The following is a 27,774-nucleotide window of genomic DNA, read 5'->3' as shown; positions in this document are numbered from 1 at the left end:
CCAGGATCCCAGTGAGTGCGATGGGGCCAGTGAGCAACAGGGAATGTCCCGGCATTTACTGCCCGAGGGACTCATTGCCCATGGCGAGGAGTGAAACAGCCACAGGGGCCAAGAGTGAGAGTGCCAGGCCCTGCTGTACGGGCTGCTTTGTGCTGCCAACTTAGCTGTGTCAGGGAAACTGGTCTCAGCGCAATGGAGGGAGGGGTGGGGATGGGGAGTGGGGAGAGCTGGGGAAGGGGAGGGAGAGCCCAGCCCCAGGGTTGTGTGTGCAAGGGGTCCAGGATGGGCGAATGGGACCTGGGAGCCCAGGAAGCTCCTCAACCCTCTCCACACCTCAGCCTCTTACCTAGCTTATACCCCACCCTATATTCTTTTATCTTTGCACCTGCCTCCATGCCTGGATGCCCACCCTGACCTATTGCCCTGGGCCTGCAGACTTCTCCTTCCATACACCCATTAGTGAGCCCCTGAGACCAGCCCTGCTTGGGAGCACCCAGGGCAGGGACCATACAATATGCCCATGAGGGGGCTACAGAAATAATATGGAATAATAGTAACACCAGTAATTCTCCAGGCAGAGTAAAGGCATAAATAAAAGTCAAGAGACCAAGACCAGGTGGGGCAGGGGCCGGGGGAGGACAGAAGGGCTGAAAGCAGAGCTGGGGAAATAATGTGCAGAATGTGACCTGTCCAGTGAGCTCAGTTTCTGTTCCTGTTTGTCAGCTGCCCACACACTGATCACAATTTTCTCACATTTATTTGTTCAAATACATTTGTCATATACATTGATTTCTGTGGGGTTAGTTATGATTGCACACATAGGTCACATGGGATTGTTTCTGTTTCTTGACTGGCTGAATTTAACTCTTAGAAACAGGGTTTTGGTGCAAATATTTGTGATTAATGCTTTGGTGGGGTTCCTTGCCTGATGAAAGTTCTACACATACTTAAGGACCTTGTTGGGTCAGGACCTAAATGTTCAGACATTGCTTCCCAGGAATATTTTATAACATTTAGTAGAAATCCTTTGTTTGCATGGACATTCCTGCCGGCAAGCGCCGTCGATGGAATATGCATAGGATGAATGCAGAAGGGGCAGGAGCTAAAGGGAATTCATGGGGACTCAGGCACCTAACTCACGCAGGCACTTTTGAAAGTCCCACCAGGCTCCAGTCTGCATCTTTAGGAGACTAAATAGCTTTGCAAATCTGGCACAGAGACTAAGGGGCAAAGTTTTGAATGTCTGTAGTCACCTAAAGATGTAGTTAGGCATCTAGTGGGATTTTCAAAAGCACCTAGGTGCCTAACTCCCATTGGAAGCTAAGTGCCCAGGCATCTTTGAAAATTCCACTAGGCGCCTATCTGCATCATAGACATCAAAACACCTTGGAAACTCTGGGCCTAGGTGACTTGCCTAAGGCCACACAGGGAGTCTGTAGCGGAGCAGGGAATTCTGCACCTTACCCTGGAACTCCCTTCAGAGCCGCACCTGAAGCGTCTTAGATCCCCTGAGCTGGGTCAGCACAGGCAGTGGGGTGTTTAATGACTGTTCCCTGTCAGTGTGTTCTGGGGCACACAGGCTCAGCGTCGCTGGTGCCCTGACTCAGGGTCCGTCTGTCAGGCAATAGTTCAATGATGTGCAATAAAAAAGGAGACTCTGACCTCAGAGGCTCCCCTCTGCATTAGAGTGGAAAATAGAGGAGCAGGTATAAATACAGGAAAAGATGGGAGTTGCCTGCCAAGTGTGAGGTCAGTCTAACGAGACAATCCAACTAACAGTAGGATACAAAGGGAGGAAACATCACTTTTGTAGTGTTAGTGAGAGTGGCCCATTTCAAACAGTTGACAAGAAAGTGTGAGTAACAGTAGGGGGAAATTAGTATGAGGAAAATTAGGTTTCGGTTTTGTAATGACCCAACCAGCCCTAATTCAGTCTTTATTCAGGCCTAATGTTATGGTGTCCAGTTTGCAAATTAATTCCAGTTCTACAGTTTCACATTGGAGTCTGTTTTGGCTGTAGAAAATGGATTGTGTGATTTGGTCTGGATGAAAGCTGGAGGCATGTAGGTCAGTATAGTAGTCAGTAGGGTGGTGTTTATGTGACCATCGGTTATTAACACTGTAGTGTCGAGGAAGTGGATCTCTTGTGTGGACTGGTCCAGGCTGAGGTTGACGGTGGGGTGGAAATTGTTGAAATCCTGGTGGAATTCCTTAAGGGCCTCCTTCCTACGGGTCCAGATGATGAAGATGTCATCAATGTAGCACAAGTGGAGTAGGAGCGTTAGGGGACGAAAGCTGAGGAAACGTTGTTCTAAGTCAGCCATAATAATGTGGGCATACTGTGGGGCCATGCGGGTACCCATAGCAATCCTGCTGACTTGAAGGTATAAATTGTCCCCAAATCTGAAATAGTTATGGGTGAGGACAAAGTCAAGAAATTCAGAAAACACCAGGTTTGCCGTGATAGTATCGGGGATGCTATTCCTGACGGCTTGTAGTCCATCTATGTGTGGAATGTTGGTGTAGACGGCTTCTACATCCATCGTGGCTAGGATGGTGTTTTCAGGAAGATCACCAAAGGATTGTAGTTTCCTCAGGAAGTCAGTGGTGTCTTGAAGATAGCTGGGAGTGTTGGTAGTGTAGGGCCTGAGGAGAGAGTCTACATAGCGAGATAATCCTGCTGTTAGGGTGCCAATGCCTGAGATGATGGGGCGTCCAGGATTCCCAGGATTATGGATTTTGGGTAGCAGATAGAATCCCCCTGGTCAGGGCTCTAGGGGTGTGTCAGTGTAGATTTGTTCCTGTGCTTCTTTAGGGAGTTTCTTGAGCAGATGGTGTAGTTTCTTTTGGTAACCCTCAGTGGGGTCAGAGGGTAATGGCCTGTAGAATGTGGTGTCAGAGATTTGTCTAGCAGCCTCTCGTTCATATGCTGACCTATTCATGATGACGACAGCACCTCCTTTGTCAGCCTTTTTGATTATAATGTCAGAGTTGTTCCTGAGACTGTTGATGGCGTTGTGTTCGGTACGGCTGAGGTTATGGGGCAAGTGATGCTGCTTTTCCACAATTTCAGCCCATGCACGTCGGAAGAAGCACTCTATGTAGAAGTCCAGTCTGTTGTTTCGACCTTCAGGAGGAGTCCACGCAGAATCTTTCTGTAGTGTTGGTAGGAAGCTTTCTGTGGGTTAGTGTGTGGTTAGAATACCCTGGGAATGGTGGGTAGAGCTAGTCATTAACTAGGGTGTCTTGATAACTTTTCCCCTTAATTTTGAAATGCTGTTTTTCTCCCTTGTTCTCACTGGACTGAGCCTATTTTCTTGGAAAAAAATAATGTGGCCAGATGAAACAATAGCCGATAAAATCACATTGTTAGTTTCCCTCTGCTCCTTCCTCTTCAGTTACCTGGGGTGTGCCACATTCACCTGAAAGCTGCAGCCTGAGGCTTATCTGGCACCTGGCTTGGGCTGGGGTTTGCACTTCAGCCTCGGGAGCAGGAGAACTTGCAGGGTCTCTGCAGAGTCACTCGGAGCAGCCCCAGGGCTGTTGTTACTTTCTGACATTTTCATTTTCAGGGGCAGGATGGCGGAAACCCAGAGGAGATTTAACAGACAAGACAGAACTCTGTGAGCTCACCTCAGTGTCTCCCTGTAACAATAACCCAGGGGGCCGCTAGGCCCCTAACAACGCACAGTGCACTCAGGGCCCGTGCAACCCTTAGGCGAACTAGGCGATCGCCTGGGGCGCCAAGATTTGGGGGCGCCAAAAAGCGGTGCCCCCCAATTTTTTGTTTACTTTTTAACTTGTCTTCTCTCCAAGGAGCAGGGGCGCTGCCTGGCCACTGTACAGCGCACAGAGCCGGGGGACGGACCGGCGGGGAGGGGCGGGCCCAGCTTTCACTGCGGCGGGCGGGGCAGCACCGCGGGCAGTAGCAGATTTACCATGGCACCAGCTATGGCGCTGGGCCCACACTCCGAAGGGGCCCCAGCCGCCGCTCTTCTCCGTCCCCTGCTCTCCCCTGCTGGGGCAGAATCTTGGTGCTGCGGCTCCCGGGGCTCTGTCCTGCTTCAACAGGGCAGGCTGTGCCGGCCACCAAGCTCCCCCGTCCCCCGCCTCTTCCCCAGCGTGCTGGGTTCCCGCCTCCCCCCTCACTCCCTCTCCCTCCCTGCCACCCATCAGCTGTTGCCTGCGAGAGGGAGAGGGAGGAAGCGGAGAAGAGGCAGGAGTGGGGCCTTGGGGAAAGCGGTGGAATTGGGACATATCCCCTCCACCCCCCCTGCCATGAGCCACTCTGCCCTGACCCCTCCACCCCCCAGGCCTCTGTCCTGACTTCTGCACGCCCTCACACACACCCAGCCCTCTGCCCTGACCCCTCCACCCCCCAGGCCTCTGTCCTGACTTCTGCACGCCCTCACACACACCCAGCCCTCTGCCCTGATTCCTCCACCCCCCAGGCCTCTGCCCTGACTCCTGCACCTTCCCCCACAACCTCATGATCCCACCCCTGACTCCTGCACTCCCTCACACACACCCAGCCCTCTGCCCTGACCCCTGCACCCCCCCACACCCTCCATGACCCCAGTCTTGACTCCTGCACCCCCTCACACACCCCCATACCTCTGCCCTGACTCCTGCACCCCTCCAGAACCCCAGCCCTGACTCCTGCACCCCCACATATACCCAGCCCCCCACCTCATGCCCTGACTCCTGCACATCCCCACCACCACCCTGAGCACCAAATGGGAGCTCCTGAACCCGGCCCCCCACATCCCCACCTGCACCCCTCGCACCGAATGGGAGCTGCCCCAGGGAAGTGCTCCACACCCCAACCTCCAGCCCCAGCCCTGAGCCCCCTCCCTCATTCTAGCTCCTGGCCAGACCCTGCACCCCAACCCCCAGTCTGCTCCTGCACCCTAACTCCCTCCCAGACCCTGCACCCCCACCGTCAGCTCGGTGCAGAGAGAGACGAAGAGGATGGGCTAGAACCAGGGAGAAGGTAGGTACCAGCTCTATGTGGGCAGGGGTGAGGGAGGGATCCTGTTTACCCCCTCCCCAGCCCTGCTGCGTTTGCAGTTTAGTCCCGGCCCCTCCCTTGCTCCAAGGACCAACCCTAGCTCCCACCCCGCTGTGCTTTTGCCTCCGGCCCCTGCCTTGCTCCAGTCAGCAGGGACTAATCCTGCCGCCATGACCCACTGTGCTCATCTTGCCCCTGGCCCCTGCCTCGCTCCAGCTGGGGACCAATCCTTCCCCCCCACCATGCCCAGCTGTCAGGGTGGATAAAAATCAATGACTTTAAAAAAAAATTAAAAAATTGGATTTTTCAAATTTAAATCGGATTTTTGAGGGAAAAAACTATCTAAAGATAGTTTTAATTAAGATACATTATATCATGGGATAGGGATTATAAATTCTAATTCTATAGTATGAGACAATATATTAATGTAATGTTTAAGAAAAGTTTTGTAAATGAGTTCTAATAGTTCATGGATTAGGGACCCAATCTTATGGGGTTCCAGGGGCTTCTGTATAGATTATTTAAGTTAATTTTTCTATCTATCCAATGGGACTCAGTGCTCAGTCTAGAAAATACCATCAGAGATGCTTAGTTTTGCAGTTCTCAAACTGTGGATTTGTGTCTCCAGAGGTAACATGCTTGTTAACAGCAAAACTGTTTTAAAATAAATAAATAATGTATAGCGGTGAGAAATAACAGACCTCAACTCTATTGTCCCTCTGCAAATTTGTGTACACAGGGTCAACCCCTTACCTCTCTTTAAAAGTGAAAAGTTTCAAAAAGTTCAATGAATAGAAGATTGTTTGGGGTGGAATAGATCTGGACAAGGAGAAGAAGTCTGGAGATAAATGTGAGAAGTGAGGGACATACGCTTTTTTATTAAAATATTATGTTTGCTGTTGAAGAAAAAAATACTTAACATTGTTGTTTTAGTTAAATAAAACAATTTAAACGTCTGTCTGGTGGTGTTCTCCTCCTAATACAGCCTGGCAAGAAAATCCTCCAAATAGTCATGATTAACCTCTTGAATTGGAGATAGTTCACCTCCCAATGACTTCATAAATATCTGCTTCAATTATCTTTGATAAATGAAATAACCAAACAATCATTCATTTTCTGATATAGCTGTAAAACTCATCTGAAAAGTTTTCAAAATAAATCACGGTTTACAAATGTATAGTGCTTGCCTTCTAAAAATGAAACCTACATCTGTCTCTGAGTTGTGAAGAATATGTATTAAGGTTATAACAACCAACAAGAATGCACTTTTATGTAGAAACCCATGATTAAATCAAGTCTTCCTAACTAGTGATTTAAGTCATGATTTAAATCAAATCCACCCTGCCCGCTGTGCTCTTGCCCCTGGCCTCTTCATTCCCCAGGGAGGCCCACAAATATGTTTGGCACCGGGCTCACAAAAAGTTAATCCGGCCTTGGGGGGAGCCAGGCCAGCCCCCTCCGGGGCAGGGAGCATGGGGTCCGGCCTGCTCTGGGGCAGAGCACAGCCCCCACGGGCCCGTGAGGTGGGACAGGCTCGTCCCCCTAAGGCGGGACTGTTCATGGAGCAGGGCCGTGGCGAGACCAGATGGGAGCTGCAGGCAAGTGCTAGGGGGATGGAGCGGGATTCCTTGCCCAAAGCCTGAGGGTACCTGGGTACCTGCCGCTGCCTCCCCGTGTGCCCCCCGCAGCCTTCCTGCTGGTGCCCCAGCTCCCCATAGCGAGCAGCCTCGGAGACCCCTGCCTGCCCCCTTATTCTACATTTAGCCCAGGACATTTTTAAATTTCTTGGGGCAGTTTACCCGTCTCAGGATTTCTATGGGAAGTGCTCACCTGGAGCCACAGCTGGTCACTGCAGAGACAAGCGGGCACCATGAGGCATTATAGTTACCAAACATGGAAACCTCCCGCTCTGGGTACCCAGAATGTGTGTGTGTGCGCGCATGTGTGTGTGTGTGACGTCGTTTTCCTCATTGCGCGCGGCCGTCACCCGTTCTGACAGGCTGGTTATCGTGCTACGTTGACTCGTTTTCGGAGGTTGTCGACTGAGGCTCACGATGTCTGTGGAGTTGTTTCAGATCTCAGACTCTGGCAAGTGCTGCTGCATCACGTCGCGAATACGTTGTGTCCATTGTGTGGGTACGTTCAGTATTGGAGTGTGTGTGTTTACGTGCCGATATGCGTGTGTTGTTGACATTTGTCATATTGATATTGTCATTGCCACTTTGTACCGTAGTGAAGCAGTACACGGGGAGGGGAAACAAGGGGGAAGGGGGGGCACAAGGTGGAAGTTTCGCCTAGGGCGCAAAATATCCTTGCACCGGCCCTGAGTGCAATACACAGGTGATGGGATGTGCGCGAGGGCCAGATCCAATGGCCAGTGGGAATCTGACCATTGACTGCAAGGGGCGCCGGGTCAGGCTCCAAGGCCCGGAGAGTCTCAGACAGGCCAGAGCTCACTGATAGAAATGTGGGGCTGGATGGGCTCCGGAGAAATCACCACATCCAGCCCTGTGCGCTGAGGCAGGGCTCAGTAAACCGGACTGCTAGGGCTTCACCCTGGTCTCTGCGGGGTGTGGGGGGAGAGGGGGGTTAAGCATCCTCAGACCATGCTTCATCCAGACCTTATTTTGTGGGTTTTTACAGCTCTGAACTTCACAGACTGACTCTTTAGCTCCAGCTGTAGAGACTTGTGCTAGGCGCTGTAGGTCCCCACTTCAATCCCCAGTCAGTGTTGGGGTGGGGTAGACTGTTCCTGCCTGTGGGGCAGGGGATATGCGCTCCCTTCCAGCCTTCCAGCAATACACATCAGATTGGTTCATATTCTTCCCCCTTTCTCCATTGCCCCCGTTCTCCGATGCCTTCTCCTCACCTCCCTCCATTCCTTCTCTCCTGCCTTCTCCCTGTCCTTCCCCCTCTTTTGCTCTCCTTCAGTTTCACTTTCCTGTTTTCTCCCCCTCCCCGTCCTGGCTCCTCCTTTTTCTTCTTCTCCTTCTGTGGCTGGGACTAGCAGATACTTGCAGGCCGCCCCTCCCAGTGTCAGCACAAGCCCACACTGCACAGCCAAGGGCAGGGAGAACAGATGGTCACCCGGCTGCCATGGCCGCTGCAGCTACAGCAGGGGAAATACAAGATGAAGCTATTTGCTCCATCTGCCTGGAATATCTGACGGAGCTGGTGACTATCGCCTGTGGGCACAACTTCTGCCGAGCCTGCGTCACCCAGTACAGTGAGGAGAAGGGAACGGAGGGGGAGGTTTCTGTATTTGGTAACTATAATGCCTCATGGTGCCCTGACCTGTCCCCAGTGCAGAGCCCAGTTCCAGAAAAGGGAGTTCCAAATCAACACACAGTTGAACAACATCACACAAAAGATCAAACAACTGGGGTTAAAATCATCGGATGCATTCAGTGAGCTGTAGCTCATGAAAGCTTATGCTCAAATAAATTTGTTAGTCTCTAAGGTGCCACAAGTCCTCCTTTTCTTTTTGCGAATACAGACGAACATGGCTGCTACTCTGAAACCTGCTCACTGAGTGAGACTCACTCACAAGAGTGTGACCCTGTCACAACGTCTGAGCGTGAGCTGCCCCCATCCAAACCCCTCCCCACAACCCCAGCACGGAAACCGGGGGCAAAGGCAGAAACCTGACCACAAGGAGGGACAGAGAGGAAACTAAGGCCGAGGAGAGGGGGAGTGGGAAGGTTCAGTGAGCTCGGTCTGTGATAGTTGAACTGGCCCTTTCATCCTACCCCCGCCCTCCTCTCTTCCCACGCCCCACCCCCAGCAGGGGGCAGTCGAAAGGGCCTAGCTGGGTGTGTCTGTCCCGGCCGATGGAGGCTGCCCAGTGGGTGCCGGCTGCAGGGCCAGGATCTCAGGGCTCCGGGGAGCAGGAACCCCAGGCTGTGGGGGAAGCAGCTTCCTCTCTGTGGCTGGCTGGAGCCAGCACATCCCTGCTCCCCTCCCCCCTCGCTGCCCCCAGCCCAGCACAGTCTGTGCCCACCGGACCCTGAACACGGCTGGGCTCTGGGCCATTCCACAGCCCTGGCCCCTGAGCCTGTCGGGATCCTGAGCCAGTCACCTCTGTGCCTCCTTCTAGGGGATCACCAGCCCCTGGGGAGCCTCCTGTCACCCCCCCGGAAACCCCGTCCTGGGCAGGGCCCCAGGCCCTGAGTCACTCGCTGGCTGCTCCCGGCTGGCCAGGCCCAGGGTCTCCAGCAGGGCCGTTGGTGCTGGCACCGCGCTGGCTGCCAGAGCTCCCAGCCCCTGGCCCAGCCCGGCCTGTTGTCCCAGCGCTGACCCCTCCCCTGCGGGTGGTGGTGGGGGGACCCTGCTGCTCTCAATGGCTGAGCCCCCCCCTCTGCCGCTGCCTCTGCCGCTGCGCTCGCAGGCTCAGCCTGTGCCAGGGCCAATGCGGCGCTGCTGGGGCTGCTCCTCCCTCGGCACCTGGGTTCTCTGTGTCTGGGGCAAGTGGCCAGGCGAGTGGGCAGGGACCTGCTCAGAGACACACGCCCTGTGCTGCACCCAGAGGGCAGAGACCAGCCAGGGCCGGGCAGCAAAGCGCCACCACGCTGGGATTAACCCTTTCCTGCCACCCACCCCAGCAGCCCCGGCCGGTCAGTGCCACTCGACTGCCCGTGCTCTGACCCCAGGGACCCGGGTCCGGCAGCTCGGGAGAGTCGCTGGGTGAATGTGTGGGGCAGAGTAACCAGGGATCCCTGCACCCCCAGAGTCCCCGTGTGCAATGGGGAAGGCCCCGCGCTGTCATGCAGTCCTTCGGGGCTGGGCAGTGAGTGTTATTATTGGTATAGCACCCACGAGTGAGCCAGGCACTGCAGAGACAGAACAAGGGGCTGCCAGCCCCACAGGGCTCCTGGTCTGAGTGCAGACAAGGCCCAGCAAGGGCAGCAGCAAGAACTGAGGGAGGGGACACGAGGGTCCCGTTGTGGGGCCAGCCACTCCCTGAGCCCACCCTGTGCCTGTCTTCTGGGTGTGATAGACAGTATTGTAGTGACCCTGATGGCTCCATGCTGGGCCCTGGGTCACCCCCCAGGGAACAGGACAGGGCAGAGGCAGCCTGAGGTCAGGGGGAGCTGGAGGCTCTGGGGGAGTGGGAGCAGCCTGGGAGCTGGGACAGGGTCACTGGAAGCCAGGTGGGTGGCCCAAAACCTGGTATTTGCTCCAGCTTCCCACTCTGTGATGCAGGCTCTGTTGGGGTCAGATGCTGTGGTGAGGGGCCCACACAGACAGACTGAAGAGAGCGAGGGTCTGTCTGCATGGGGAAGGGGCAGCAGTTCTGTTAAATGGGTTCCAGTTTTGTAGACTCGTCATGGGGTGGCGCCCTCACATATCATCCTCAGCCGCTTCAGGGTGTCTTGGCAAGCAACTTGCCTAAGTTTACCCTCTTCGGCACTCCTTAAATTATGTCTCACAGTCTAAAAGATGCGAGAGAAAAAGTCCTCTGCTGGGGTCCACTCTGAGTCCAAGTAAACCCCAAAATAAAATCTTTTCCCTCACTCTGCTCCAGCCTCCAGCTCTCACTCAAGCTCCTCACTGTCTTCAAGTCTGGAGCCCTCAGTCCTCCTTCCCGGAGCTGGGCTTGGATTAGTTTCCATCGTGGAATCAGATGACTCCAGCCCTCCTTCCTGGAGCTGGGGTCATTTCAGACTGTGCCTTTATTCTCTGCGTCCACTTTCTCCTGCCGGGGACAGCTCTCCAGGGCTCTGTCCTTCTACAGCTGCTGCTGTCATTGTCCTCTCTGGCAGCTTCTCCCCCTAGGGGAGCTCCTCTGTCTAGGACAGTGGTCCCCAAACATTTTTGGTCATGCCCTCCCTTACCTTGTTTGCACCCCCATCCCAGGAGTTTCCTAAAGAAAGACTGCTTTTCATTAAAATATGTTGATTTGCACTAAATACAGTAGAGCCTCAGGAATGGAGGTTGTATGTAACTCTGAACAAAACATTGTGGTTATTTTTTTAAAAAGTTCACAACTGAACATTGACAAGAGAGCTTTGAAACTGGTCTATGCAGAAGAAAAATGCTGCTTTGAACCATCTTAACTTAAATGAAACAAGCACAGAAACAGTTTCCTTACCTTAGCAAAATTTTTTTTTTGACGTTACCCTTTTTTTTTTAATAGTCTACATTTAACACAGCACTGTACTGTATTTCCTTGTTGTTGTCTTTTTTTTTGGCCCTGATGCTGTCTGGTTGTGCACCTCCGTTTCCAAGAGGTGCGTTTGACCAGACAGTTCATAACTCTGGTGTTCGTAACTCTGAGATTCTGCTGTATAACATTTACACTAAATCTGGTACTTCTCTGTGCTCACCAGGAGGCTGCACTATACCTCCGTACATTTACTGAGATTCGTTTATTCAGATTCATTCATGTATTCCGATTCTTACATTTTCACATTTTAATTATGTTAACAATTGTGAATGACACACTTCTTATTTACTCGATATTTTTTTACTTGTGCAAACTGACAAACAACAAAACAAACCATCCAAACAACCAGCATTTTAAAACTGTTTTTATGTGTTAAATAAAAGTTCCTGAAATGTGCTGGATATTGAAGAAAAAAATAAGTTGATCAAAACAAATTTTGCATTTAAAATTGATTTCTTTAACAGAGGAACTATTATCTGTAGTTAGTGAATTGAACTGATTTCTTAAGGTCACCACGTCCTTCAAGATTTTAGAACAGGTAGAGCTCATCCTCCCACACCTTACGTTTTATTCATAGATTGGAAGAGGATAAAAAGCTTTCCTACTTTTTCAACTCAAACAGTTTCTCAGCTCTGAATGAACTAGTCATTGAACTGAGCTAACTGAATACACTGAAATTAAGAAAATATTTTCTCTGTTTCTCTGAACCTGCCTAAGAGGCTACTGCTGTCAAAAACTAGTTTAGCACTTCAGCAAGCTCCCTGGTTCCAGGTGCTTAGCCAGTAACTTCTACGACTCCAGTGGTCTGACGGTCTTTAAAACTTCTGCCGCAAACATGTACTGCTTGAATATTATTTTATGTATATTTAATTCAAATGATTTTAACAGATTATAGGAGTTTAGGATTTAATGTGAGTTGTTTGAATTTTAAATTTAAATTTGAAATGGTTTATTTTAAAAAATAAAAATCTTATCTTTAATTCAAAAATCCAAGTTAAAAAACTCATGTAAATAAAAAAATATTTGTAATTAAAAATGAAATCAATTTCATCCACCCTGAGTGTCTGATGTTTCCTTCAGACCTTCCTTGCCAAAGAACAACAACACTTTGAGGGGTGAAATTAATAAACGCGATTCCTTGGTTTGTGTAGATTGGATGAATTATTGTACAAATCTCAAATTTGTTTGTTTGTTTTGAAACAGAGCTGCAGCACTGCCAACCCCAATATTCAAAACTCAAAAGTCAGTGTTATGCCCTCCTTAATATATTATGTCTGTGTAGTATTATCTGGTTTTGTGTTGTCTGGTCTTGCAGCTTTGATAAATTGTAAAACTGTACAATGTCATAGGACAACCCAGGAAGAATGAGGTATTCAGGAAAAGATGTAAACTGTACTTCAGTTACTTTTTTTCTATTTCCCAATGTCTGTTTTTTTATGAAAATCAATTAAAAAAATAATCACACACACACACAAAATCACATCAGGTCAAAAAACAGACATGAGACTGACTTAAAAATAATGAGCTTTAAAATTCTAATGATAACAATCCATTTTAAGTTCTCATTTTTTGCCTTTTGGTTTCTGACCCCTGAGGGAGCACTCAGGTCATATTCCTAAACTTTGTCTGCAACCATGAGGGTGAGAACTTTAGTTTTTACTTAAATGATATCTGAGATTCTCACATAATCATAATATTAGAGATCTGGGGCTTTAGGAAAATTAGCAGATAGCGTGAGACTTAAAATAAAACGCTAACATTCACAAAAAAATTATGTGAGCTGACAACACTGTAGCTCTCCAAAATGTTTAAACAAAAATTATTTTTTCAATAGAATGATTTTAGAAAAAAACTTTAAAAATGAATTTTCCTATTATCTGAATGTTTCTAATTTTTCAATGAAATGATGCTAAGTGAGAATATACAGTTCAAATTGATTCAAAAGAGGAATGCTAATAAAATCCAAACATTTTACTGACCCTTCCCCTATTCTTGATAAAACAAGAATAACAATGTTTGAAAAACGAAAATAATTTTGTTTCAATGATATTTGATTAAAAATGGAAATTAAAAATATTTCAAACAAAACAAAAGTGAATTATTGTTGTGAAATAGTGTTTTACAATTAATTTTTTTACTACCGTTAGTCCTTTAGATTTCCTCGGGAAATCTCCCCTCCAATGACTGTTCCCACAGTAGGAGATGATCTGTCAACCGCTGTGTAAATCTGCCTCTTTTTAAATTATGTCATGAAACCCCTATTCAGCAGCACACTTGAGCTCATGGTCTGCTTTAGGCACATGCTTAATTCCCCCTCACTTCAGAAGGAGAACAGGATGCAATTTTCTGTCTTGATTGATTGTGGAAATAATTTTCCTTTTTTCCCTTGAAAGTGTCAGAAACAACAGGATTCAGCCCCACAGGCAGCGGTAGAAACTGTCACGTTAACAGGCAGAAGGACAGAACAGCTGGGGGTGGCACAGTAAATCTCGTCCGGTATTCTCAATACAGGAAGTTATTTGTTACAAATCTCCCTGGGACGTCACTGAGAACAAGATCGGGCCCAGTGTTCTTGAATGAAACATACCCACAAAAGAAGCAAATGACTAATCCAACATGCCGCACAAATCCCAAGTTACGCTGCTAGGACAAGAATCTGAAAGGCATCGGAGTGTCAATCTCTGTGAATGTACTTGGAACATAGTGTTTACATAACGAGTAAAATAAATGACCTCGGATTATTTAATCTTTGTGTTAGTAACAATCCGGCCAGGCAATGAGCAGGACACATGAGGGGATGTGAGGAATCATTCTGAAGCTAAATGAACCTGCCTGATTGGTCCTTCTGAGACATTTTACAATCTCCAGGGTGGGATCAGACTCCATTGGGTTTGTTGCGATGATTTCCACTGTCCGTGACTCTTTCAGTTGATCCCATTGCAGGACTGATTCCCTGGCTACCAAATCGCTGCAGTTTCCCCAGCTTTTCCTCGCCCTTTGGGGAAGAAATCTCTGGGCTCCAAGCAGAGCCCGGGGCTTCCCTCTGGCAGCGCTGCCCACGATGGAAAGCAAAAGTCAAGTCACACCGGCGGGCACGTGACGAGATTAGCATTTTCTCTGGAAGAAACAGCCACCGCCCGGCTGCGCTCTAAGGGCCCTTCCAGGGCAGCAGCCTCCAGCATTCCCGTGGCCCGTGACACCCAGACCCAGCGATGAGCTTGAAGAGATTCTTCTGCCGGCTTTTGTTGTTGTGGACTATGGAGTTAAGGCGACGTGATGTCACGGAATCCATGACTTCTTCCAGAGACCTCTGTGACCTTTTCCGCTTCAGCCTGGGGCGGCCGGGCTGGAGCTGCCAGCCAGTGGGGGCCCCAGAGCTCCCAGCATCCGGCGGCGGGGGACCCTGGAGCAATAGCAGCCATGTGTGCTGGACCCCCACTTCCCATGGTGACATCGTTATTTTTAGTAAAAGTCACCGAGAGGTCACGGGCAATAAGCAAAAAGTCATGGAAGCCCGTGAAGCCCGTGACCTATCCCTAACTTTTACTAAAAATGACTGACAAAATCTTAGCCTTACTAATGAGAGCCTTGGATGTGTAAACGGGGGAGTAGTACGGAGTTGGCCTTGCTGAGATTGAGACTGGAATACCCAGTACAGAGGCTTGGAAGGATTAGATCTTTATCAGTCAAGGTCGATTTCACCGGACACACACAAACTGATGGAAAAAATATTTCCATCAATAATGGAAATTTGCAGACAGGCAAAGAAAGAAGGAAGTTGCTTGAGAACTTATTGGAGTTTTGTTTAAGGATACTTCCTTTGTGTATTTTGGCATGTGATCTTGTAATGTGTGTTTTAGCGGTTATAAAGCTTTTTTTTTTTTTTTTGAGTCTCAGGATTTACTGTCATTAAATTATTGTTGTCTGATTCTCTCCCCCCCACCACTAGGGCTTGGACTTTTCCACCAAAGGTCATAGCTCCCCACCCCACCCCGCCATGGAAAGTGGAAGTCTCCCTATGAAGTTCAAAGGGCATGGTTTTAAACTGGTGTATTCCATCACAGGCAGATTGTTTAATTGTTGTGGAGTTGTTTGCTTTAAATTTACCCTTTTTATTTATTTATTAAACATGTTTTTGTTTGTTTGCTTACCTTTTTGTTTGTTTTTTTATGATTTTTCTCATTGCGAGGGATATAACTTTATAAATTGTGGGGAAAAACTAACCTGGATAAATTTCACACAAAAAGCTAATTTGATTAAATGGTAAGCAATAGAGTAATTGGGTTTGTTTAGTCTGGAGAAGAGCGAGGGACATGATAACAGTTTTCAAGTATTTGAAAGGTTGTTACAAGGAGGAGAGAGAAAAATTGTTCTCATTAACCTCTGATAGAAGGACAAGAAGTAATGGGCTTAAATTTCAGCAAGGGAGGTTTAGTTTGGCCATTCGGAAAAATTTCTTAACAGGGAAGATAGTTAAGCAATGGAATAAATTGCCAAGGGAGGATGTAGAATCTCCATCATTAGAGATTTTTAGGAGCAGGTTAGATAAACACCTGTCGGGGTGGTCTAGATAATACTTAGTCCTGCCATGAGTGCAGGAGATTAGACTTTCAGTCCTATGATTCTAATAGAATCACAGAGTTTACAACCAGAAGGGACGAGCAGATCATCTAGTCTGACCTCCTAAAGAGGAAATGGAATAGAAATAGTTCCTAAGCATTAATTATCATATTGATGATAATGAGAAATAAAATATAAGAAAAGGAAAACTCCTAACAAACAGTATGTGTATTTCAGTTTAATTTTTAGGTAAACGAGATATAGAAATTGGTAAGTGTCATTATCCTTCTGACAAGAATTTTTTTGGGGGGGTACCAAATTGGATCCTCATGTGGGAGCTTGTTTAATTGTTGTGGAGTTGTTTGCTTTTAAATTTAACTTTTAGAATTCTGTTGCAATATTTAACCTGCTTTGGTTTGTTTGTGTGCTTGCTTTTTGTTATTATTGATTTTTTGCTTGGGGGTTTAGTGTAGCTTCATAAAATGTGGGCAAACACTAAATTGGATAGATTTCACACTAAAATTTAATTTGAAAAACTGAGAAGCAACAGAATTACAGACTTAAAGACCAGAAGGGACCCCTGGATCCTCTTCTCTGATGTCCTGAAGAGGAGGCTGATTTCTCCCAGCCTTCACTGTCATATTGATGAAAAATAGAAATAAAACATAAGAAAATGGAAATGCCTAACAAATATATATATATTTATTTCTCTTTTATTTTTTAGCCAAACGAGATAAAGAAATAAGTAAGTGTCATTATCCTTCCTCTGATAAGAAACTTTTTGTACCAATTTGGATCCTCATGTGGGAGTTTGTTTAATTGTGGTGGAGGTGTTTGTTTTCAAATGTAACTTTTTAAATTGATGCAATATGAAATCTTTTGTTTGCTTGTTCCTTTATTATTGCTACCATTCTTTTTGGTGTGTATAGGCATTTGTTTTGTAATGCAACTTTAATAAATGTGGGGAAAGACTAAACTGGATGAATTTCACAGCAGAAGCTAATGTGAGAAATTTATAAGCAATAGAGTCATAGGGTCACAGAGTTTAAGTCCAGAAGGGATGACCAGATCCTCTAGTCTGATGTCCTTAAAAGGAGATTGATTAGAAATAACAATCTCTCAGCCTTAATTTGCATATTCATAAGAACGGCCATACTGGGTCAGACCAAAGGTCCATCTAGCCCAATATCCTGTCTTCTGACAGCGGCCAATGCCAAGTGCCCCAGAGGGAATGAACAGAATAGGTAATCGTCAAGTGACCCATCCCCTGTGGCCCATTCCCAGCTTCCGGCAAACAGACGCTAGGGACACCATCCCTGCCCATCCTGGCTAATAGCCATTGATGGACCTATCCTCCAATTAATTTATCTAGTTCTTTTTTTAACTTTGTTATAGTCTTGGCCTTCAGAACATCCTCTGGCAAGGAGTTCCACAGGTTGACTGTGCATTGTGTGAAAAAATACTTCCTTTTGTTCATTTTAAACCTGCTGCCTATTAATTTCATATGGTAACCCCTAGTTCTTGTGTTATGAGAAGGAGTAAATAACACTTCCTTGTTTATTTTATCCACACCAGTCATGATTTTATAGACCTCTATCATATCCCCCCTTAGTCGTCTCTTTTCCACGCTGAAAAGTCCCAGTCTCATTAATCTCTCCTCAGGTGGCAGCCGTTCCATAGCCCTAATCCTTTTTGTTGCCCTTTTCTGAACCTTTTTCAATTCCAATATATCTTTTTTGAGATGGGGCGACCACATCTGCACACAGTATTCAAGATGTGGGCGTACCATGGATTTATATAGAGGCGGTATGATATTTTCTCTCTTATTATCTATCCCTTTCTTCATGATTCCCAACATCCTGTTCACTTTTTTTGACTGCCGCTGCACATTGAGTGAATGTTTTCAGAGAACTATCCACAATGACTCCAAGATCTTTCCTGAGTGGTAACAGCTAATTTAGACCCCATCATTTTATGTGTATAGTTGGGATTATGTTTTCCAATGTGCGTTACTTTGCATTTATCAACATTGAATTTCATCTGCCATTTTGTTGCCCAATCACCCAGTTCTGAGAGATCCTTTTGTAGCTCTTCGTAGTCTGCCTGGGACTTAACTATCTTGAGTAGTTTTGTATCATCTGCAAATTTTGCCACCTCCCTGTTTACCCCTTTTTCCAGATCATTTATGAATATATTGAATAGGACTAGTCCCAGTACAGACTTGTGGGGGACACCACTATTTGCCTCTCTCCATTCTGAAAACTGACCATTTATTCCTACCCTTTTACCCAGTTACAATCCATGAGAAGACCTTTGCTCTTATTTCATGACTGCTTACTTTCCTTAAGAGCCTTTGGTGAGGGACCTTGTCAAAGGCTTTCTGAAAATCTAAATATACTATATCCACAGGACCCCCCTTGTCCACATGCTTGTTGACCCCCTTAAAAAATTCTAGTAGATTGGTGAAGCATGATTTCCCTTTTCAAAAACCATGTTGACTCTTCCCCAACAAATTATATTCATCTATGTGTCTGACAATTTTGTTCTTTACTATATTTTCAACCAGTTTGCCTGGTACTGAAGTCAGGCTTACTGGCCTGTAATTGCCATGGTCACCTCTGGAGCCCTTTTTAAAAATTGGCATCACATTATCTATCCTCCAATCATTTGGTACAGAACCTGATTTAAATGATAGGTTGCAGACTACAGTTAGTAGTCCTGCAATTTCTCATTTGAATTCCTTAAGAACACTTGGGTGAGTACCGTCTGGTCCTGGTTACTTATTACTGTTTAGTTTATCAATTTGTTCCAAAACCTCCTCTAATGGCATCTCAATCTGGCAGAGTTCCTCAGATTTGTCACCTAAAAAGAATGGTTCAAGTTTGGGAATTTCCCTCACATTCTCAGCCGTGAAGACAGATGCAAAAAATTCATTTAGTTTCTCTGCAATGGCCTTATCATCCTTGAGTGCTCCTTTAGCATCTTGATCATCCAGTGGCCGCACTGGTTGTTTAGCAGGCTTCCTGCTTCTGATGTACATTTAAGAAAAAATTGCGATTACTTTTTGAGTCTTTGGCTAGCTGTTCTCCAAATTCTTTTTTGGCCTCCCTAATTATATTTCTGCACTTCATCTGCCAGAGTTTATGCTCCTTTCTAGTTTCCTCACTAGGATTTAACTTCCACTTTTTAAAGGATGCCTTTTTGCCTCTTACTGCTTCCCTTTGTTGTTTAGCCATGGTGGCTCTTTTTTGGTTCTCTTACTATATTTTTTAATTTGGGGTACATATTTAAAGTGAACCTCTATTATGGTGTCTTTAAAAAGTTTCCATGCAGCTTGCAGGGATTTGTAGTGAAATTCTGGGCATGTTCAATCCTGGTACCGTGTGGCCTGTTGCTGTCCAAGCTGTGACATTTCAGAGCAGGCAGGCTCCGTCCCTGGGGAGAGAATCCGCCCCTGGCTCTGGCTGGTGTGCAAATCCTGGCTCAGACCGTGTCCCTGAGACTGGGGACCCTGAAATTAGCATCTCTAGCCTCACACAGCCCAGTCGCTATGACTCTGGAGGACTCCCATCGACCCAGCCCCTGGCTCCTCATCTCTTTGACCCCTGGAAGCTCCTTCCCCTCCCTGCAGCCCCAAGAGTGGGAGGGGGGAAGAACCCCTGGGGCTGCAGGAGGGGCAGAGGGGCTCTGAGGGGCAGATGTGGGGGCTGGGCAGGGGGCAGAACTAACAGCCGGGCTGGGGACAGGCAGATGTGGGGGTGGCCGGGACACAGAATGACTCAATCAGGGTTTGGGGGGTTGGAGGAAGCTCCGCAGCAGCAGGGAGCATTTTGTACCAATCTGTGAGATTAGATCTCACTGGGGTCTCCCAGCTAGAGCTCCTGCCACAGGGGCCCAAATCACCTTCCCCTGTAACTATGGGAGAGCCAGTAACACTGTAATTGTCACACAGGGGATGGGCAGGGAGAGTTCAAAAATCAGAAGATAAACCAGGATACGTTATATATTATTTTGAGCCCTCATGTTTTTTGGGGGGGCGGGGGGGTCAATTTCATGATTTTGGGTTCTGACTCATGATTTTTAAGTTCTGGGGTTGGCAACACTGCTAGTGTCACGGGTTGGGGAGGGCGCAGGCTGGGCTGAACCAGAGGGAACAGAGAAAACAAAAGGAAAAGATCAAGTAAAACAAAATAAACAGAGTCCTGGAGAAAGGGGTATCAAACCAAGGAAAGGAAAACACTGTGAAGAGGGGAATGGCCAAAGGCAATGAGAGCTGAAGGGATAAACTCAGGGGAACGAATGGAGAACATGAAGGGGAAGGATCTGTTGTGACAGGGATCAGAGGAGAGTGGAAGACACAGAGAAATAAACAGGAATGGGAAATGAGAGCTAGAAAAATGGTGAGTCAAAATGAACAGTATGACGGAGAAGGGAGAAGAAAAGGGAACACAAGAGGGACAGAGATTTATAAAGCCTCACTGAAGTTGAGACTGTCACTCATTAATTTCATATGTTACTTCCTTGACTTTAATTACACTAAAATGGCAACAAAAGAAACTGTTCCCAAAACCTGTGGCTCTCTTTTCCATTGTTGTGATTATTGAAGCTGCTTCTCAACTCCTTTGTACTCTGATGGGTATTTACAGTAAATAAAGCATGAAAGACAATTCTGATTTGTCCCTTTTGAATTTTCCAGCTGTAATTGTTGGGGGTAGAGTTGTGGGATTTGCTTCCCTAGTTGGTTGTGTGTCCCCAGCACCAACAGGAAAAATACCTGCATGTCCCTGGAATGGGAGCTGGGGTTTTGCTGCTATCCAGCCTGTGCTCTCTCTTGTGCAGGCTATAGCCATGTCAATCAGGAATTCCTCAGCTGGGCTCAGTGGAGAGGGGGCTGAACGCATGGTGCTGACTCTCCTCTTCGTTTCCAGAGGTGTTGAATTTATTCAATGGTGGCTAAAGAGATATGAAATATGTTGTTTGCATTTCTTCTGCCCATCAGCATTTGCTGAGACTGTCTCTGGGGATTTGTCTACACTAGGATGCAGGTTTTTCTCTCTCATTGTATAATCTGGGTGTAGACAAGGCAAGTGGTGGTTTCACCTCAGTGTAACTGGTCAAGAAAAATTCTGTGGGTTGAGGGGTGTTTGGGAGGGTGAACGATCACCTTCAGTAGCTACACTGAGGTGAAAGCATCACTTGCCTCATGTCCCCAGGGACTGTTTAATGAGATCACTGCCTTGTGTTTGCTACTGCATTGAAAAAAAACCCACCCCTTCTCCTAGGGTGGCCATGAGCTAAAAGATGGGATCTAAAGGGAGAAAAAGGAGACACCCCGCCTTTGGCCAGGTCTGGGTCTTTGCTTTCTGTGAGCTTCTAATGTAAATGACTGGGGGTGGGATCCATGAAGGGACTTAGGTGTTACAATGCTGAGCATCACCTGCTCCTAATTTTTAGGTGCCTAGAACACCACAAGAAAAACACTGCAACCCCCACAGCTTGACTTAGATGCCTAGTCTCCCCCCACGATGAATGGAGACAGGCAGGTGCCTTACAATGCCACCCACAAGAGCCAGCACCCTAGGTGGGGAGCCATCTAAACTAGCCAATGGGAGATGCTAACAACAGGGGCGTATCCTAAACCCTGCTCCTCTCCCAAAGATAAGTGCCTGAGGCTGTGTCCACACGACAGCTGAAGTCGGCAGAATTTATGTTGCTCAGGGGTGCGAATAGACAACCCCCTGACTGACGTAAGTTACACGGACATAAGCGCCGTTGGGCAGAGGCGGCTGGAGCAGACAGCAAGGCAGCGAGCAGAGGGGTCGCAGCTACCTGGGCGTGCACCCTGGGAGCCAACGGATCAGCATCTCCAGGGACGGTGGAGGGAACCATGGGTCGGGGACAATGGGGGCCACGGCGGTCAGCAGGGCCGCAGCAGGAGAGGGGACCACCCCCACGGGAGGTTTCGCCTTCTGGGCGGGGACCTGCTCTTCTTCCTCCCCCAGCCCTGCCCAGCGGCCAAGGGAGCAGCAGCAGAATCCGTGGCCGCCGCCATCGTCGGGCTTCAGTGGTCGCGATGGCAGTTGAGCCGGTGGCGGCGGTCGAGGCAGCCAGCGCGAGGGAGGGTGGGAAGGGAGACTGAGAGGGAACAGCAGGGGCCTCCAGGGACGTCCCACCCCCTGAATCTCCCACCCCAGGAAGGGAGGCTCGGGACAGCCACTCGGGAAGGGAACAAAGGGAATGGAGGGCAAGAGGGGGAAACGGCGACCACACCCCCGTTGCTCGGCTGAAAGCAGGGCGGGGGGAGGCACCCACAGAAAGGGACACAGGAAACAAGGAACACAACGCCCAGCTCAAGGAGGAAGAAACCAGCTCCCCTGGCTGCACTAAGGGGGGGACGGGAGCCTCCGAAAGCTTATGCTCAAATAAATTGGTTAGTCTCTAAGGTGCCACAAGTCCTCCTTTTCTTTTTGCGAATACAGACTAACACGGCTGTTACTCTGAAACCTGATCCGTGAGAGGAATAACTGAAGCAGGGAGGGAAATTCTAAGCGCCTACAAAAGGAATGGGGGCACGCAGGCAAAAAGGGTAAATGGGGGGGGCAAACAGCAAGGGAGCGGAATGAAGGGGGGGACAGGGACAAGTATGCCACAGGCAGGGAACAGAAAACAGGGTGGGCTCAAGGGCAACCAAACTGAAAAAGGGGGAATGGTGCTGGCAACAACACCTGCACCGTGGGACAAGGGCAGGGCAAGCAAACTAACCAAGGACCAAGAAAGAGACCCCGCAAAAAACAGAGCAGGGCAAAATGGAGCCAACAGTGTGGCTAGAAGGGGAGCGGGCGGGGCAGGCAGCAAAGGGAAAGGGGACAAACAGCTGCAAGGGCAGGACAGGGGGCAAGGCAGAGGGGAAAGGAGCCCACTGGCCTAATGCAGCTCAAGGAATGAGGGCAAAGCCAAAGGAGAAAAGGAAAAGTGCACCCCCCTGCTGCTCCAATACCCCGGGCGAGTAAGCAGGGGAGGCAGGCAGCTGGGGCAAGTGTGGAAAAGCCCCTAGCAGTAAATGGGGCAGGAAAGGGAGCAGCAGCAGAGGTGGTATCAGAAAGGGGGGGAGGGTGAACCAGGGGCAGCTGCCTCAACTGCCAATCACAGAGGCAGGCACCCACAGCTGCAACCAATAAGGGAAGGAAGGCCTGCTATAAAAGGCGAGAGCTTAGACAATGTTAGCTTGGCAGAAAGACTTTGAACAGCAAAGGGGTAACACTGCTGTACTAGATAGTCTCTAGAAACACAGTGCAAAGGTACTGACAGTCTGCTGGGCCTAATTAGATACTGGGGCCATCGCCTGCCTTCATTGGGGTAACTAAAGAAAGCAGAGATCCCCTGAAGGACCACATCAAGGACTGGTGACATCACCATTAGCACCTGACTGCACAGACTGGCCTAGTGTCTGGGGGGAGGGCCAGTGAGATGATTATCCGAGAAACTCTGTTTCTGTGCGTGTCTATCTGTCTCCTTATTCTTTTCTCCCAGGTTCTAACTGCAGAGGAAAAAGTTTGCCCAGTAGCAAAGGCACCAAGTTACCCTGAGCAGACCCAGGTTCGTTTCCCTGCCCTGTGTGAACTCAGGCAAGTCATTTATTCTGTCTGGGGCTGAATGTCCCCTCTTTTAAAATGGGGGAAATAGCCATTCCCTATCTCACAGCAGCAGGGGCAGGGGGCACATGGGGTCATGTGTCCCCCAGATTTGCTGCTTGGCTGGTATTGAGTATGCTCACACAGACTGAGCATGCTTAGTAACATCAGCTGAAGGCACTCCCCTCACCCTACCTCCCTTTCTCCTCTTCTCCCCCCACCCCCCAAAAACAATGAGCAGGTATTGGCTGTCTCTGCACAGTAGTGTGGTGAGACTAAGCACATTGGCATTTGTGAGGTGCTCAGACAGTGCAGTGATGGAGGCCAGGTAAGGACCTGCAATTGCTAGAAGTGCAGCTGTTTCCTGTCTCATCAGATCACAAAAACATCACATTACGGTTGTTACAAACTTTCCTTGTTTCTCACTGACTCTTTCGCGAGCTGGTGTTTCTCTTCATGCCCCAGTTCCTGGAATCCTGTGATTACATGACAATCTCAGCTCTCACTTTAACAAAGGTCAGTTTCTTGCTCTCATGGCTGAGTAGAAAAAGTTGAGAACGTGACCAGAGTGAATCATAAATGCTCAGAAACAAACACTCCAGAATCTAATTTTTTAGAAGAAAACCCCTCTTGTTTTCTTCAGCCAACCTCAAGATTTTTGATTACGTGCTGCTGGTAGTACTGTATTGGCAGTGATCAGTTTGTGTTTTCAGGCCTGGCTTCTCCAGCAAAGGCTCTAAGCTCTAAATATAAAAATGAACATTCTAATTTCTCTTTACTTCACCCTTACTCCAGGGGGCCTGTGCTCATTTGTGGCTTGGCCCACAGCCTGGCCCTATGTGCATTCCCACACCTTGCCCTCTCTGTTTCCCTTTCCATTGACTGTGCTGTTTTAGATAAATGATGGCATTACATTTAAGGCCTGATTTCTCCCAGTACTGCCAACTGCAAACTTTTAAAAATCATTAGAACTCCTGCAATGATGAGATTGCCTTAAAAACCATGAGACTTCAAAATAATAGTTAATAATGTTGGGTTCTTTCTGTTTGCTGTCTGGCTTCTCAGACTTTTAGGTTGCATTCAGAAAACATTGTTAAGTTTTTCTCTGCAATCAAGAAAGCTAGAAACTTCCTTTGTTTAGGAAACAAAGGCCAAGAGTCTCACCTCATCACATGCTTCCAGGAGCTGGGGCTTTAACCAACACACCAAATAGCCGGCAAAACCATGCTCTGAAGTGTCCCTAGCCTCTGTTTGCCAGAAGTTGGGAATGAGTGACGGGGATGGATCACTAGATGATCACCTGTTCTGTTCATTCCCTCTGAAGCACCTGGCATTGGCCACTGTCAGAAGACAGGATACTGGGCTAGATGGACTATTGGACTGACCCAGTCTGGCCGTTCTTATGTTCATTAGACTCGTTATAATATCATGAATGCTGGCAACACTTTTGACACTGCGTCTCCTTTACACTGAGGCTGAGTTGCCTTAGCGTATGTCAGAATCAGGCCTTTGAAACATTGATTCCAGCTTAACCAAGTTTTTGGCCTGTGAATTGAATATCCCTAGACTTGGAAGGATTAGATGTTATCAGTAGATGTCAGTAAATGTTGATTTCACTGTACACACAAACCATGGAGAAACATTTCCATTGATAAGTGAAATTTTCAAATAGGCACAGTAAGGAAAATGCTGCTTGAGAACTTACTAGAGTTTGATTTAAGGAGATTTACTTCATATGTTTTGACATGTGATGTTGACAATTTGTGTTTTAACAGTTACACTTTTTAATTTTTTCAAGCTGTGTCTACTGTCAAACTAATTATTGTCTGACAAAAATATTGTCTGAACATCCCCCCCAATTTCCCACAACCGTGAACAATAATATTGATAAAAACAAACATTGAAAGTTTAAATAGATAAATACCAAAAAAACCCTTACAAATAAATATTAATCTTATCTGTCAAAATTACATATTAAGTCAAATGAATTCTGCCAAGCCTAAGTATCACTCCTTAGACATGCAATTCTGTAAGCTCATCAGGACAGAGGGATGCTGATCTCCATGTGAATCCCCAGTGATCCCGCTGTCACAGGGTCAATGCAGGTTTTCTCCCTCTTGAGCCTGTGCTTAGGCTAGTATAATAGTCCTCTATGCCTTCTTTTGCTGGTTCACCCAAGTGTCTTTATTTACAGGGTTCATGCAGTTCCCAGATCCCCCAACAGCTAGTGCCCCACAGACCCTCCCCAGGGTCTCCTAGCCTTTGAGGCTTCCTTCCTTGGTAAGGAGACAGCGATGCTGCTCTCCTGTCTTCTCTGGGGCTAGTCTCCTCACTGAGGTTTGCCCAGGGCTTTTATAGCCCTCTGGTGCCTCAGCCCAGCTGTCACCACTTAGCTCAGCATGCTCCTCTGAGCCAGCCCTTGTTAGGGCTTGCTGCTGGGATCTCTGCTGAATACCTGTGTCTCTAGCCCTGGCCTCCTGGCCAGAGAGCAGGCTATAGCCAGCATTTTGGCAGGGCCTTAAAGGAGTTTACCCCTGCCCTTCCCCCCCCCCCCCCCCCCAACACACACCAGCAGAGGGGGCTGATTGCAGGATTGGAGCCTTATTGGGACATTTCTCACCAAAGCTTCCAGGGCTGAAATGTTACCTGTGATCTGGCTCCAGCTCAGCAAACAGCCTGAATCAGTTCCAGGAAGGGAAACACCCAATTGCTGCTGCAGGCGGGGCATATCTCTGAGCTCAGGAAAGTGAAACTTACCCTGTTCCACTGCCCGGAGGGAGCCATGGCCACCGACAACCCTGTGGAAAGTCTCCAGGAGGAAGCTACATGCCCCATCTGTCTGGAGTATTTTAAGGACCCAGTGACTATAGACTGTGGGCACAATTTCTGCCGAGCCTGCATCGCCCAGTGCTGGGAGGGACCCGACACAGCCGCCTCCTGCCCTCAGTGCAGAGAAACTGTGCAACAGGGAAACCTCAGGCCCAACAGGCAGCTGGCAAATGTCGTAGAAATCGCCAAGCGGCTGAGTTTACAGGCAGCGAAGGGGGCAGGAGGAGAGAGGGTGTGTGGGGAACACCAGGAGACTCTGAAACTGTTTTGTGAAGAGGATCAAACTTCTGTCTGTGTGGTTTGCCATCTGTCCCGGGCTCACAGAGCTCACACGGTGGTTCCCATAGAAGAGGCTGCCCAGGAGTACAAGGTAGGGAATTGCTGTCAAGTTTAATGGGTAATAACTTTGGATTTTAATTACAGGCTGATTTCACTGAAAATTGCCTGTCACTCAGCTCTGTAAAGCCGTCACTGTACGGGAGATGCTATAAAAAAAAATGAATGATCTGGCAGTGTGGCCACAGAATCAGAATATCAAGTCTTAAAAGATATCTGCTGTGGGAAACTTTTCTCTGACATTCTGAATGCTTTTCAAACCCAGCTTCCACTGCTGAAAGAAGGGGACTATGAACAGATCATGGTGTCTCCTTTTGGTGATTCACATGGGCGGAGCTTATTTTGTGGGTGGAGCTTCAAAGAATCAAGCCACACTTGGCCCTCTTCTTCCCCGCCCTCCCTTCTGATCTCTGCTCATTTATGAAGCTGTTTTGCTAGATGCAAAGGCTGCTTTTCCACCCCATGTCTCTCACTGCCCCCTGCTGGCTCCCTCCCTCACTGCTTCCCTGCAGCAGCACTGTAGGGGTGTCAGCCAAGCAGCCCCAGGATCTCTGAGCAGCAGCAGCAGCCCTGGGCCCTTGGGCAGAGAGGAGGAGAGAACTCGAGGGCTCAGAGAAAAGAGAGAGAGTGAAATGGGGAGATCTCTGGCAGGGGCTCAGGAGGGAGCTCTGCGGGGCTGCTGGGGTGTGGCACAGAGCGGGGCTGACAGGGCAGGAGCACGTTGCTCTTCTGTGTGAATGAATCACCTGCTGTCAAAGGGGAAGAGAGCCCTGGGTTATTGCAGCTCTGAGCATAGGTGCCAACTTTCTCCAGCGCTGGTGGGTGCTCGCGTCCCCTGGCCCCGCCCCAACTCCACCCCATCCCTGCCGCTATTGGACCCCTTCCCCAAATCCCAGCCCCGCCTCCTCCCCTGAGTGTGCTGCGTTCCCCCTCCTTCCCCCCTCCCTCCCAGTTGTGACAAACAGCTGTTTCGCGCTGCTGGGAGTTGGGGGGGGGGAAAGCAGGCACGCTTGCGAAGGAGGCAGAAGAGGAGTCGGAGGTGAGCTGGGCGGGGGGTGGAGAGCTGCCTGCACCCCCCAATTTTTCTCCGTGGGTGGTCCAGCCCCGGAGCACCCACAGAGTCGGCGCCTATGGTCTGGAGCAGTTATAATTATGGGTGGCCCATTCCCCCAGACCGAGTGTGTTCCCTGTTCCTCCCTGACTCCAGCCACATCACAGCTTCACCTTGTTCAGTTAACGGG

The 27,774-nt window shown here is 48.4% G+C and overlaps 2 long non-coding RNA genes and 1 pseudogene across 3 annotated transcripts; 2 read left to right on the top strand and 1 right to left on the bottom strand.

Moving 5' to 3' along the window:
* Nucleotides 1–15,955: 15,955 nt before the first annotated feature.
* LOC119567764 lies at nt 15,956–16,612 on the top strand. Its single transcript, XR_005227766.2, has 2 exons — nt 15,956–16,007; nt 16,462–16,612. It is a non-coding gene; the product is annotated as an uncharacterized LOC119567764 (long non-coding RNA).
* On the bottom strand, nt 16,243–26,160 carry LOC119567747. 2 transcript variants are annotated; one of them, XR_005227744.2, is made up of 3 exons: nt 26,015–26,152; nt 20,512–20,690; nt 16,243–16,371 (listed from the first exon to the last, which is right to left on the bottom strand). It is a non-coding gene; the product is annotated as an uncharacterized LOC119567747 (long non-coding RNA). The 2 variants fall into 2 exon arrangements; XR_006285907.1 differs by lacking the exon at nt 16,243–16,371 and adding an exon at nt 18,728–18,934 and having other exon boundaries at nt 19,021–20,690; nt 26,015–26,160.
* LOC119567715 overlaps nt 25,994–27,774 on the top strand; it is a 24,783-nt pseudogene continuing 23,002 nt past the window's right edge.

The sequence above is a fragment of the Chelonia mydas genome, chromosome 14, assembly GCF_015237465.2.
Source record: "Chelonia mydas isolate rCheMyd1 chromosome 14, rCheMyd1.pri.v2, whole genome shotgun sequence".
Classification (NCBI taxonomy): domain Eukaryota; kingdom Metazoa; phylum Chordata; order Testudines; family Cheloniidae; genus Chelonia; species Chelonia mydas.
This window is presented reverse-complemented; position numbering and strand designations above follow the sequence as displayed.